Raw genomic sequence first — 12414 nt, forward strand, 5'->3', positions numbered from 1 at the left:
TTAAAAATATTTTTCTAGTTTTTTAAGCCAGTTTAATCCATTTCTTTTTCTTTCATTTATGTTGATATAATTATTTAATGAAATGAATTTTTCTTTGAGTACTACTTTAACTGTACTCAGAGATCCTTCTATATGGTATGTTCATTATTGTTGTTTTCTAGAAATTATGCAATTTTGAATTTATATTTTCCCTTTGATTATAGAGTTATTTAATATAGACCCCCATATATATCCAAAGAGCACAATTTTTGTTTTCTGAACATGTTATAAATGTCAATGATTCTTGTGTCATTATTATAAAATGCTATCTGCATTATTTTCACTATGGTAATGAGGTCTGGTTTGTGGCCTAATATATAATCTTGTGTGTGTGTCTAAGTGTATGTGTATGAATATTCCAGAGCACTCGAAAACATAGTATGTTTTCTATTCTCAGAGGACAATGTTTGATCCCTATCAATAACATCTGCCTTGTTGATTGTGTTGCTTGGACTTCTAGATCATCATTTAATTGTGACCACTTGATCTGTTCTGGATTGGGAAAGGTAAATCAAAGTCTTTTAGGGGCACCTGTGTGGCTCAGTTTGTTAAGGGACTGACTCTTGATTTCAGGTCAGGCCATGATCTCATGGTTCCTAACGATCAAGCCCCAAGTTGAACTTCCAGGCTAACAGCACAGAGCCTGCTTGGGATTCTCTCTCTTCCTCCCTCTCTCTCCCCTCCCTTGCTCTCTCTCTCCCTCTCTCAAAATACATAAAATAAACTTTAAAGAAAAAAAAAAGTTCTTCTGTTATTAGTGTGTCTCTGTCTAAATCTCCTTATATCTCTATAGTTTCTATTATATGAAAGTTCTTGCTATATTACTTAATGCATAAATATTCATAACTTAAATTTTTATAGTGAATTGTAGTCCTTAGCTACAAAGATTACTTCTCTTTATCTTGCTTAAAGCTTTTTGCCCTGAATTTTATGTTGTCAGATATTAAGATTTTTAATGTTTATAATTTTTTGGTATGCCTTTCTTTGCCCATCCATTTATTATTAGCCTTTCAGAATCATTTTATCTTAGATGTGTACAGTTTAGAGTTGGATCGAACTTTGAATTCTATTTTGAAAACTATTTTTAAAAAATGAGTTATGGGGTGGCTGGGTGGCTCAGTTGGTTAAGCGATTGACTCTTGATTTCGGCTCAGGTCATGATCTCACAGTTGGTGAGCTCGAGCCCCACATCAAGCTCTGTGCTGACAGTGCAGAGGCTGCTTGGAATCCTCTGTATCCCTCTCTCTGCTCCTAATCTGCTCATGTGTTATCTCTCAAAAATAAATACATAAACGTTTAAAAAAATAAAATAAAAAATTAAAAGATGAATTAAACTCATTTATAGTTATTGAAATGACAGATATATTTGTTCTCAATTGTGTCATTATTTTATGTTGGTTTTCATAATGCATTTTTGTATTTCCCCTTTTCCTTAATGTAGTTTTGCTATTAGGAAGTTTTGTATTTTTATTCTAGAAGTTATCTATGTAAAATACCCTTCATCCATTTTCTTTTGGCACTGTATCTTTTGATTCCCTACCATGAGCAAAATAAAATTATCTTGTAATCCAATCCTTCCCCCCCATCATATAATCATAGGATTATCAATTTTAGTGTTTGTATTAAATATGCTTGAGCTTCTACTTGATTTAGAAACTTTAAATACTATCCTGTGAATCCATTGACTCGAGGCAATTCGTAAGCTCATTCTTATTCCTATCTTCTCTCCAGAAATTTCTACATTAAGGCATGTAACATTTGAATTCTGACCTGTCACCCTGATTTCTATATTTGTTTTACTCTTATGTCTATAGTTAGATGCATTCCATACTCAAGGAAGGTCCTTTTACCCTGATTTCATCAGGCTTGCCACGTGATGTTAAGACTGCTGTTTTATGGTTCTAGTGGGTTCTTCAGAAAGGGCTCATGAAAATAATATTCCCTGATTTCTTACATGTTTTAAAATGTTTTTCTCTAACCTTGGGGCACCTGGGTGGCTCAGTTGGTTAAGCATCTGATTCTTGATTTCAGTTCAGGTCATGATCTCATGGTTGAGCCCCTAGTCAGGCTCCAAGCTGGGTGTGGAGCCTGCTAAAGATTCTCTCTCTCCCTCTCTTTCTGCCCTTCCCCCCGGCTTGCTCTCTCTCTCTTTCAAAATAAAAAATATATAATTATTTTTAAAAATATCTGTAAGCTTTATACTTGAAGATCAGTTTGGTGGATAGAATTCTTGGCCCATACTTTTCTTCCTTTGAGTGTCTTGCTGGTGTTGTTCCACTGTTGCTGGTAGCAGTTTTTACCCTAGAAATGTGGTGGAGGGGTGGAGAGGTGGGACCAAGGAAGCTCTCTCTGTTATCACAGTGATGGATCTCAAACATGACTTCTGTGAGAAGTCACCTCCTCTAGATTTCAGTTTGGTTGAGGAGAGCTTCTCTGTCCATTTGTCTCCCAGAATTTTTTACAGCCTTTGTTTCTAAGAGTACTTTTAAAAGTACCTCTCTCCCCCATAGTGCTTTCCAAGAGTTTCTATCATCCCCAGCAATCTTGTTTTGTTTAATTTAGGCCTTGTCCTTGTAGTTCCCTTTCAGAGTAGGATCCTCCCCTTCTGGAAGGGAATACTTGCTGGAGAAGCTCTATTTTCCCTCCTCACTCAAGAAGTTTGGCCAGACATTCTGCTTTTTTTCATCTTTAGCAACATTTTTCTTTTTTTTGTAAGTAGGTTCCAACGAGGATCTTGAACTCCCGACCCTGGTACCAAGACCTGAGCTGAGATCAAGAGTCGGGTGCTTAACCCCAACTGAGCCACCCATGTGTCCCTGTCTTTGGCAACTCTTATCAACACTTTGGAGGTTGTATTTTTCTCTAGGTTTCACCAAATACATAGTTGGCAGATTTGTTATTATCCTTGTTGAGGGTGACAGTTCAAAGCCAAAACACTTCTGTGTTCCTTCTGAAATGGGACGTTCCCCTACTTTTAAGTTATGATAAAAAATTTTAGTCAATGCCAACATGACTTATCCTTTCAACTGAACTTCTGTGGATATCCAGGTTTGTTTGTGTTTCCTTCTGATAAACTTCTAGAAGTGAGGTTCCTGGTTCAAAAGAGCCTGCACAATTTTTTTTCTTATTTTTTTTTTAATGTTTATTTTTGAGAGAGAGACAGAGAGACAGAGTGCAAGGAGGGGAGGAGCAGAGACAGAGGGAGACACAGAATTTGAAGCAGGCTCCAGTCTCCAAGTTGTCAGCATGGAGCTCAATGTGGGGCTTGAACTATGAGATCATGACCTGAGCCGAAGTCAGATGCCGAACCTACTGAGCCACCCAGGTGCCCCTTGAACACGCACACTTTTAAAGCATATACTGTATTTTGCCAAAGTACATAGTAGAAAGTTTGTGCCTAAACTTGTACCAGCCACGGGCTTCCTTCGTCTTTAAAGCCATTGCGTAGTTATTGCAATCACAGCTCTCACATTCTTGAATTTCCATACTCTCCTGAGCAAAATCTTTCTTCTTTTTGTGTAGCCTCCCACTTTATGACTGATGTGCTGAAAACCCCCAGCCTAGGGCCCCGGCACAGGAACAAATATCTGGAGAAACAGCAAGTTACTTACTATTAAGAACACTTTAAACTCTTCGATTCTGATTTTGGTCTTGAAGAGGGGGACCAATGCAACAGGTTAAAACACTCCTGGAAATGGCTCAAAAAGGCCTCCTGAGGGTGGTCAGATGAGAGCACTGAACTACAGACACCAGGGTTTTCTATTTCTTCCCACCACACGTAAGCTCAGCAAGTAACCCAAGTTTACAGTGGTTCTGGAAGTGTCAAGGGGAAAAGCTTACTTATTTTCCCCTCTATACCTGACAAAACTGTTTTAAAGTAGCCAAATGGACTGGAGAAGCAGTTTTACTCTTGCTTATCCTACCTTGGAAAACCTGAAAATGTAGGTGCATTTAAAATATCAAGTGGAGAGAGCTCTCAGAGCTCTTCAAGCTGGCTTCCCAGCATCTGCAGAAAAGAAGGTTTTACCAGCCCAAAAGCTGGGAAACATTAAAAGCTTTGAAACCTTATGATTCGAGGCTATTAAAGAAGTTTCTAAATTCTGAATATTCCTCTCCTATGGCCTCTCCAGTATCCTGACTCGCCAACAGCCCAGGGCTTCCACAAGAACAAATAATATGCAAAACTTTTTTTAGTCTACTTATGATAATTGCCTCAAATTAACATCACAAGGCAGTGGAAATTACATTCCCCAAAGGCTTCCTACTGCAGGAAGTTACTGTGCAAAGGTAACTGAGAGGTAGTAACATTAAAATCAGGTTAGCTTCTGTTGTGCAAAAGTTTGTCTGTTAATCCATTATTTATATTCATATAAGATGGTGTTTCTGTATCTAGATGCATGAATATTTTAATCTGTTGTAAGTGTAAGCTTAAGGTTTTTTTCTATTGAATTAGACTCGTCTCTCTGCCAGAGACCATAAAGTTGATGTTCTTAAAACAGCGATCTAGCGGCTGCTTTTACCTAACCAAATGAATTTTCAGCATTCAGATCACAGAAAGTTACAGTTCTTGCTATTTTGTATGCCTCAGGCCATACCAGGAGTTCAGTCTGAATGCCTCATTTCAAGCACACATTGATGAACTAGTGCTCACCAGGAAGGAGATGGAGGAGGGGATCTGGAGACCAGGTGGCATATGGCAGCAGAGGACACAATTGTGAGGACTGCCTTCAGATCCTTGAAGGGCTATTTTGTAGAAGATAACTCATTCTTTGCTTTTCAAGGCAGGCATAGGGCCAAAGATTGAGAGAGCTATATGAAGTCAGATTTCATCTTTAAATAGAAAAACTTTAAACAATTATAGTTGTCTGAAAAGTAGAAAATACTTGCTTGGGTTGAACTGAGCTCCCAGTTATCTCACATCTACAAAAAATTCATGATTGACCAAGATACATAATTAAGTATTTTACCATTAACAAAAAATATATGGCCACAGCTATTTGTTTTTAGAAAGCATTGAAAATGCTTAAGCAAGGCGAACTCTTTTGTCATTCTCACTGCTAGTTTTGTAGAATAGGACCCTATAGCTAATAATCTTAATCCCAGACAAATTTCTGAAAACTGCTGCCTGCCTGGCTGCCCTTGACCTCTACTCACATAGGAATAATTAATAGCAAAACAAAAACGCTTTATGTTTTGTGTTCTTCCTCAGATTATAGCTGATTTTCTTTATATACATTTATGTATTTCCAAATTTTATGTTTTCATATTCCAGAGATGATTTTAGCTGCAGGAGGACTCGCATATCCTTAGTGTTACTTCTGTTAACCCCAAAGAACACTTTCCCCAGCACAAAAGGGAGAAAATGATTAGCTTCCTACCATTAGTCAGTGGTGGTGGAGACTCTCCCCATGGTTCAAGAAAAAAAATCCTCCTTTGAGAGAAACTCTTAAGTAAGCACACTACAGACAAGATTAGGCATCCGTGTAAGAATTTGCTTAAGAGACAGTTTTTGTTTTGGGGTTTTATTTTTTTTTTAATTTTTTTTTTTCAATGTTTTTTATTTATTTTTGGGACAGAGAGAGACAGAGCATGAACGGGGGAGGGGCAGAGAGAGAGGGAGACACAGAATCAGAAACAGGCTCCAGGCTCCGAGCCATCAGTCCAGAGCCTGACGCGGGGCTCGAACTCACAGACCGCGAGATCGTGACCTGGCTGAAGTCGGACGCTTAACCGACTGCGCCACCCAGGCGCCCCTTGGGGTTTTATTTTTAAGTCTCTACACCCAACATAGGACTTGAACTTACAATCCCAAGATCAAGATCGATGCTTTAGAGGCTGAGCCAGCCAGGCGCCGTAAGAGCTAGTTTTTTAATAAAAAGGAAGAAGGATGAAGTGTGTGGTCCCACTCCTGAATTTAGATAAATTGAAGTCACTTCTCATCCTGCCCACCCCCTCTCTGGTGAGAAAATGCTGCGGGAGGGATGATGACCACCGCCAGGAGCCCTAGGCCCAGCTCCCAAGCCACGAGGGACAAATAGAGGGAGAAGTTCCAGGCTTTGGGCCCATGGGGGACCCAGCTTCCAGTCACAGGGCAAGAACTGCACTTCTTTAATATACTTCTTTAATATACTCACAGACTCTGTGTTGGCACCATGCCATACACATCTTGACTGTGTAACAAATCACTGCTCAGCATCTGACCAGGTAGTTTTGTTAGTTTCTATACCTGTCTCCCGCACTGTGAATATTAATTGCAGACGAACTTTCTCATTCCGCTGTCTAGCCCTAGGCCTAGCCTGTGGGATAAGCAAAAGGAGAGGCCACATTTTAGAATGACAGATTTAGTGAAATAAAAGTACTGAACACCTGACTAAATTTGAATTTCAGATAAACAACAAATCATTTTTTTAGTGTAAGCATATCCCAAATGCATTTTCTGCTGGCCACCCCACCACATTTTCCCATCCATATTTAAGACTTTGAAAGAAAATAAATGAATGCATGGATGAATGAAGAGGAAGATCAACAGGACAGAAAAAATCACAGAGATGTAATTAATGAATACCTGACATGTTTTTGTCCATTGAAAATATTTTCTTTTGATTTTTCTTAAAAAAATTTTTTTTTAATGTTTTTATTTATTTTTGAGTCAGAGAGAGACAGAGCATGAGCAGGGGAGGGGCAGAGACAGAGGGAGACCCAGAATCCGAAGCAGGCTCCAAGCTCCAAGCTGTCAGCACAGAGCCCAACGCGGGGCTCGAACTCATGGAGTGCCCAGCTTTTGATTTCTCTCTTTTTTTAACATTTATTTATTTTTGAGACAGAGAGAGACAGAGCATGAACGGGGGAGGGTCAGAGAGAGGGAGACACAGAATCCGAAACAGGGTCCAGGCTCTAGGCTCTGAGCTGTCAGCACAGAGCCCGACGCGGGGCTTGAACTCATGGACCGCGAGATCATGACCTGAGCCGAAGTCGGCGGCTTAACCGACTGAGCCACCCAGGCGCCCCTTGATTTCTCTCTTAAAAACTTTTTATTTTTTGTGAAAATAATGTATACACACAAAAAGTCAAATAGGACTAAAAGGCGTATCGTGGAAAATAGCAGTTCCCCGGGGCGCCTGGGTGGCTCAGTGGGTTGGGCGGCCGACCTCGGCTCAGGTCATGATCCCGTGGTTCATGGGTTCAAGCCCTGCGTCAGGCTCTATACTGACAGCTCAGAGCCTGGAGCCTGCTTTGTGGATTCTGTCTCCCTCTCTCTCTGCCCCTGCCCAGCTTATACTCTCTCTCTCTCTCTCTCTCTCTCTCTCTCTCTCTCAAATAAATAAAGCATTAAAATTTTTTTTGGGGGGGGAGAAGAAAATCGCAGTTCCCTGTCCCACATAAACCCAACCCCAGCCTGATACCCAGAGGTACCCAGTTAAATAAATAAATAATCTCTTTCAGCTGTTTCTGCCAGTTTTAACCACCTCCTCCATTTCTCTAAATAATATGCTTATAGTGTTATTTTGTTGATTTGTCAGTTTTAGACATTATCCATTTTCTTGCAATTATGGGAGATGAGGCTTTGCTTCTTTTATCCACTGCCACCTGCATCCTCCTTCCCTTTCCCCCAGCTTCTCAACGCTGTTTATTACAATCTCTGGTTAAATCAATAATCTGTGTTTACATTACTGTGGCTACGTAAATTTTCTTGGTGTAGCATTTATTTGCTTTCACAGTTTATGTGTCATGGGGTTTGTTTGTTTGTTTGTTATAGGTCGCAATAGCTCTGTGTTTTTTATTTACTCAGTTTTTTTATAAACATATTGCTAACTCTCATAACTGTCTAATAGCCCCTCAATATAATTTTCCACTTGGGCATACTGGTCAGGTAATCTGGCCATCTCTCACCTGAAGTCCTCTATCCTCTGGCTCAGAGGGGAGCTCTTGCCCCTGGGCCTTCTGCCTTACTGTCATCCAGGCTCTCCTTCAGCATCACTATGGGCATCCCTTTGCCCTTTCCTGGGCATGTCTTCCTCATTCTTGGACTATTCTTTTATTTGGGTAGAGATCTTCCTGAGAAAGGGAGTGTGAGAGGCACATTATTTGTGGTCTTTTGGGTCTGCAAACATCTCTTATTCTACCATTTCCCGTAATTAGTGGTTTGGGTTTAGATGTCTAAGCTATAACTAATTCTCTTTCAGAGTTCTAAAGGCCTGACTCCATTATCTCCCAGCTTCCAGTGTTGCTGTTGAGTAGTCTGGTGCCATTCTGATCATCAGTCCTCTCAGTTGACCTGTTTTTCCTCTCTGAGTCCTTTCAGGGTCTTTTCTTTATTATCCCTGGTGTTCTGACATTTCATGGATAATGAACCTTGAAGTAGAAACCTTATTTTCTCTCCCTGAGGATTTTATAGCATTTTTAAAGCTTTCTTCTCCCTGAACTTAGGCATTCTTCCTCTCCTCCCCTTCCCCACATACCTGTCTCTCTTGTCTGAAGCTTTCCTTAAATGTCTGAGGATCTCAGCTATCTGATAATATCTTAGAATTATGCTTTGATCAGCATGCTTAGATGGAACTTGTCAAACAGCAAACTTCCCTGTAGAGGTAGTTGGTCATGAGGTGGCTCTTCCATTGAAGGTTTGTATCCATATCATGTCTGTATCTGTAGGTGTTTCCCTTGAGTTTGCTCAGCTTCTATAGAAGAGGGTTCTTTAGTCTCCATCCTGGGAGTAAGTGCTGTGTCTGGCTGCATGAGGAAAAGGGGCTGGGATTTTACCTTTCGGTATCTAGACTTCTGCTGTTGTCTGTATTCTCTGCACTTTATTCACATCCTCCACACTGCTTGATGTGCTGATCCAAATTCCCCAGTGAGCACCACAGGTGCCCTACAGGAATGGGCAAGGTGTACAACCCCTTTGCCCCTGGGGACTGTGCTCTCACACAGCCTCCACTAGCCCTCCCATTTGCAGCTCTGTCCTCCTTGTCCCCGACAGCTAAACAGCTAGGCCTGCCTCTCCCCTCAGAGCCCCTTTGCAGGAATCAGGCCTTCAACCTCCCCCGGGCTGCCGGGCTGCTGTGTGACTCACCACTCCTTCCTGTGCTTCCCACCTTCCAAAAATGTGCTTCCATCCTTTGTCTGCTGCTGTCTCCCCGCCTGTTCTCATAGACCTTGTGGATTTGTAACTCTTTTTACTCCTTTATAGTTGTTTTTAGTAGAGTTTTGGGAGGGAGCAGATGGAGATTCATGAGAGGCTCTTCTGCCACATTTACCCAGAAGTTCTTTTAGGGTTCATTTTCACTCTGAAAGCTCTTGAGGGGAACAATTTCCAGACCCCGTTCTGAAAGAATGCCTGCTGTCAGTCAACACAATCACTTTTTATTTTATTTGGGGGTAGGCATTTCTTTATGGGAAAGGATTTCAAAGTCCAAACACATACATTGTTTAATCGTTTTAGTAAAACACTCTTGACCTTTTGAACAAGATCCAAATGCGGTCCTCTGCTTTTGTCTGGGACTGGGGGACAAAAAAGCATGAGAGGCATTTTGAAACATAGCCCTGGCCCCAGTGCTTACCAGACCTGTTCTGTCTCCGACTTGAGTAAAAGCAAGGAGAATGCTGAAATGCCATGTCCTTGGAATCAATCACAAGCCCCACCTCTCCTGCTATCCTGTGTTTACACATTACTACTTATTGGGTTGTATCTGCTGGCTGATCTCCTTTCATCTGCAGGCCACACAAAACTCTCTTCACTTAAAATTGCACACAAGGTACTTGAATCAAGAGGGGCATTTTAGCAATAATTCCTCATTCCTTTTATTGGAGGACTCAGCGTCTTAAGGAGGGTTCACTGTTGTTTCAGTGTGTTCTGCTGTGCCCAGCTGACACCTAAAGTCCAGATAAGCAAAGGAGAGAAAGCAGGGCCAGGAGACTGACTCAGGGAGAGGTGGCTGTATAGGGTGGGGCATGGGGTAGGCAGGAAAATGAGTGGACCAGGATGGAGAGGGCCTTGAACGCCACACTAAGAATTTTGTGCTTTCCTGCAGGCAGCATGATCTACTCAAGGATTTTTAGCAGGAGAATGACATAAGATAAACTATGCTTTAAGAAAATCAAACTGATAGCTGTGGTTGAGAGGGTTGAGAACAGAGAGATGCTGGAGTCTAGGCAGGCAGTTAGACTTAATCCTGGCTTCATAGATCACTGGAAGAGCTGTTTAAAACATCCTGATCCTGGCCTCTACCTTGAGAGATTTGACTTCAGGTGGTCTGGACCAAAGGAGGGAGGCAACCAAGAATCTGTGTTCTTTTTTTTTTTTTTAATGTTTATAATTTTTGAGAGAGAGAGCAAGTGGTGGAGGGGCAGAGAGAGAGACAGAGACACAGATTCTGAAGCAAACCCAGGCTCTGGGCTGTCAGCACAGAACCAGGCACAGGGCTCGAATTCATGAGCTGTGAGATCATTGACCTGAGCTGAAGTCAGACACTTAACCAACTGAGCCACCCAGGGTCCCCAAGAATCTGTGTTCTTAAAACATTCCCCAGGTGCATCACTGAGCTGGAAAGCTATTGTGACAAACCAATAAAGGGGACCAGGCCTCAAACTTTTGAGGCAGAGGAGGAAAGAGATTACAGGGAGGCTGCCACCTGGAGAAGGGAAGGAGGAGAGGGAGAGGGAAGGAGTCCCACCGTATCCTTGACTATTTCAGGGCCTCAGGGGAGGAAGATATGAGGAAGACCATTACTCTGAGCTTGGAGAGCCAAGTGGAAGCTGGTGCCTTCCCACAGGAAAGCTAGGAGAAAGTCAGATTTGGAAGAAGATGGTGACAGGGGACGTTCTGTGTACTAAAGGAGTCTGGGAGTCATGAAGTGCATAGAGTTGAAGAAAGGAGACTACAGTTCACTTCCCACTGGTCACCCAAGTACGTGGACACCCCAACATTCCTCTTTTGCAGGAGTCAGAAAGTGTGGTGGTTCAGAAATTGGGCTCTGGAATCCAGCAGCCCTGTCCCTGTGACTGTGGGAGCCACTGCCTCCTCACCTGCAGAAAGCCAGTGATGGTAGAGTTGACTCCAGTATGGCTATTGGGATGACTTAATGATATGCTGCCTGTGAAGGCTGGGCACAGAGCCTGGCACACAGGGAACCCTCCATAAATGGTAGCAGTGAGTAATACTAAAACATGTGAGCTCACTTCTCAAGCCAGGGAGTCGTAAAGTATTTCATTCAGTGTCTCTCACTTCTGCAGCTGGCGAGCCATAAAATATTTCATTCAGTGTTAGGGGACAAGTCCACAGGAAGGCATGAAACCTTTCATTTGTTGCTACCCGCTCCAGGTGGCTTTCTCTGGGTGTGTTTTTGGTGACTCTTTTGCCTTTTATTTCTAGGACTCCTAAAGAAATGACAGTCCCTTGGCACTGATTTAATTGGAGAGGAGCTCAGATACGGGAGATTATAATTATGACGCCTGAAATGTCAAGCTCTTCAAAAGTCTGCCATTGCCCTCACTCTCACCCTGAACAGCTCTGGGAACCCAAACCATGCAGTCCCTCAGAGCAAGCCCTGGATCTCTCAGCCAGGCCTCACCTGGGAAATCTGAGTGACGTTGACACGCAGGCAGCAGGAAGACTCACAGTGAACTGAGAAGCCTGTGCTGAGCTCAGAAGAGGTGAGTTGATGATCTGCTATTTATAGCCCCACTAAGAGGCTCTGGCCGCCAGCTCCGTGTGAGGCTGCTGGAAATGATGCCTTCACAGAGCTGAGAGCACAAAATGCAATTGGTGATTCATGGGCAGCAGCCACTTGAAATCCAAACATTCCTGTGCCCCAGCCCCACTGGCCTTTCAGATGCCCCCTTTGGAAGCGTATGGAACAGATTTGCTAGCCTATGACCTTCTTGTCTGCTTGCGTTTGGGCAGACAGTGAGGATGGACAGATTCTGCTCCAAAAAGGGGCATGAGAAAGGAAGCAGCACTCCTCGGAAAAACACCAAGAGCCTGAGCCCGCCCCTCCCAGAGGCCTTGGCCAGAACCCAGGTCAGGCTGAGTAAGAGCCAAGCCCTGGGCTCAGGAGGCCACCCTTGGTGCTGGGCCCCAGAGGGACCCAGGGTCAGAGAGAAAGGACAGTTCCTGCTGCTGCCCTCTGTCTTCAGGGACAACACTTTGTAATAGAGCAGCTTCCTGATGATGCTTGTTCTGTTGAACAAGCAAAAAATGTACAATGAGGAAATCCTGGTAGCTTTTTCATTTTTCCCCCAATTTCCTAGCCCAGCACCTGTCATCTGAAATAGCTGTTGTTTATTTTCTTTTGGTAACATCTTGGCTTTCAGACCAAAGTCTACTTGGAGGCCCCAACACAACTCACCCTATGCGAGGAACGTGCTGAGGGTCTCTTAGCT

General features: G+C 42.7%; 1 protein-coding gene across 8 annotated transcripts in view; it reads left to right on the forward strand.

The window, feature by feature from the left end:
• The window catches only part of JADE2 (jade family PHD finger 2), a 132225-nt gene that overhangs the window by 7979 nt on the left and 111832 nt on the right, over nt 1-12414 (forward strand). For 6 of the 8 annotated variants that reach the window (XM_042935249.1, XM_042935137.1, XM_042935152.1 and 3 more), the window contains exon 2: nt 11405-11685. The gene's annotated coding sequence lies outside the window, so the exon portion shown is untranslated. Of the gene's footprint in view, nt 1-527; nt 546-10726; nt 10940-11404; nt 11686-12414 lie in introns of those variants that run through there. The other 2 variants (XM_042935185.1, XM_042935157.1) reach the window with 2 other exon arrangements.

The sequence above is a fragment of the Panthera leo genome, chromosome A1 (genome assembly GCF_018350215.1).
Source record: "Panthera leo isolate Ple1 chromosome A1, P.leo_Ple1_pat1.1, whole genome shotgun sequence".
Lineage (NCBI taxonomy): Eukaryota > Metazoa > Chordata > Mammalia > Carnivora > Felidae > Panthera > Panthera leo.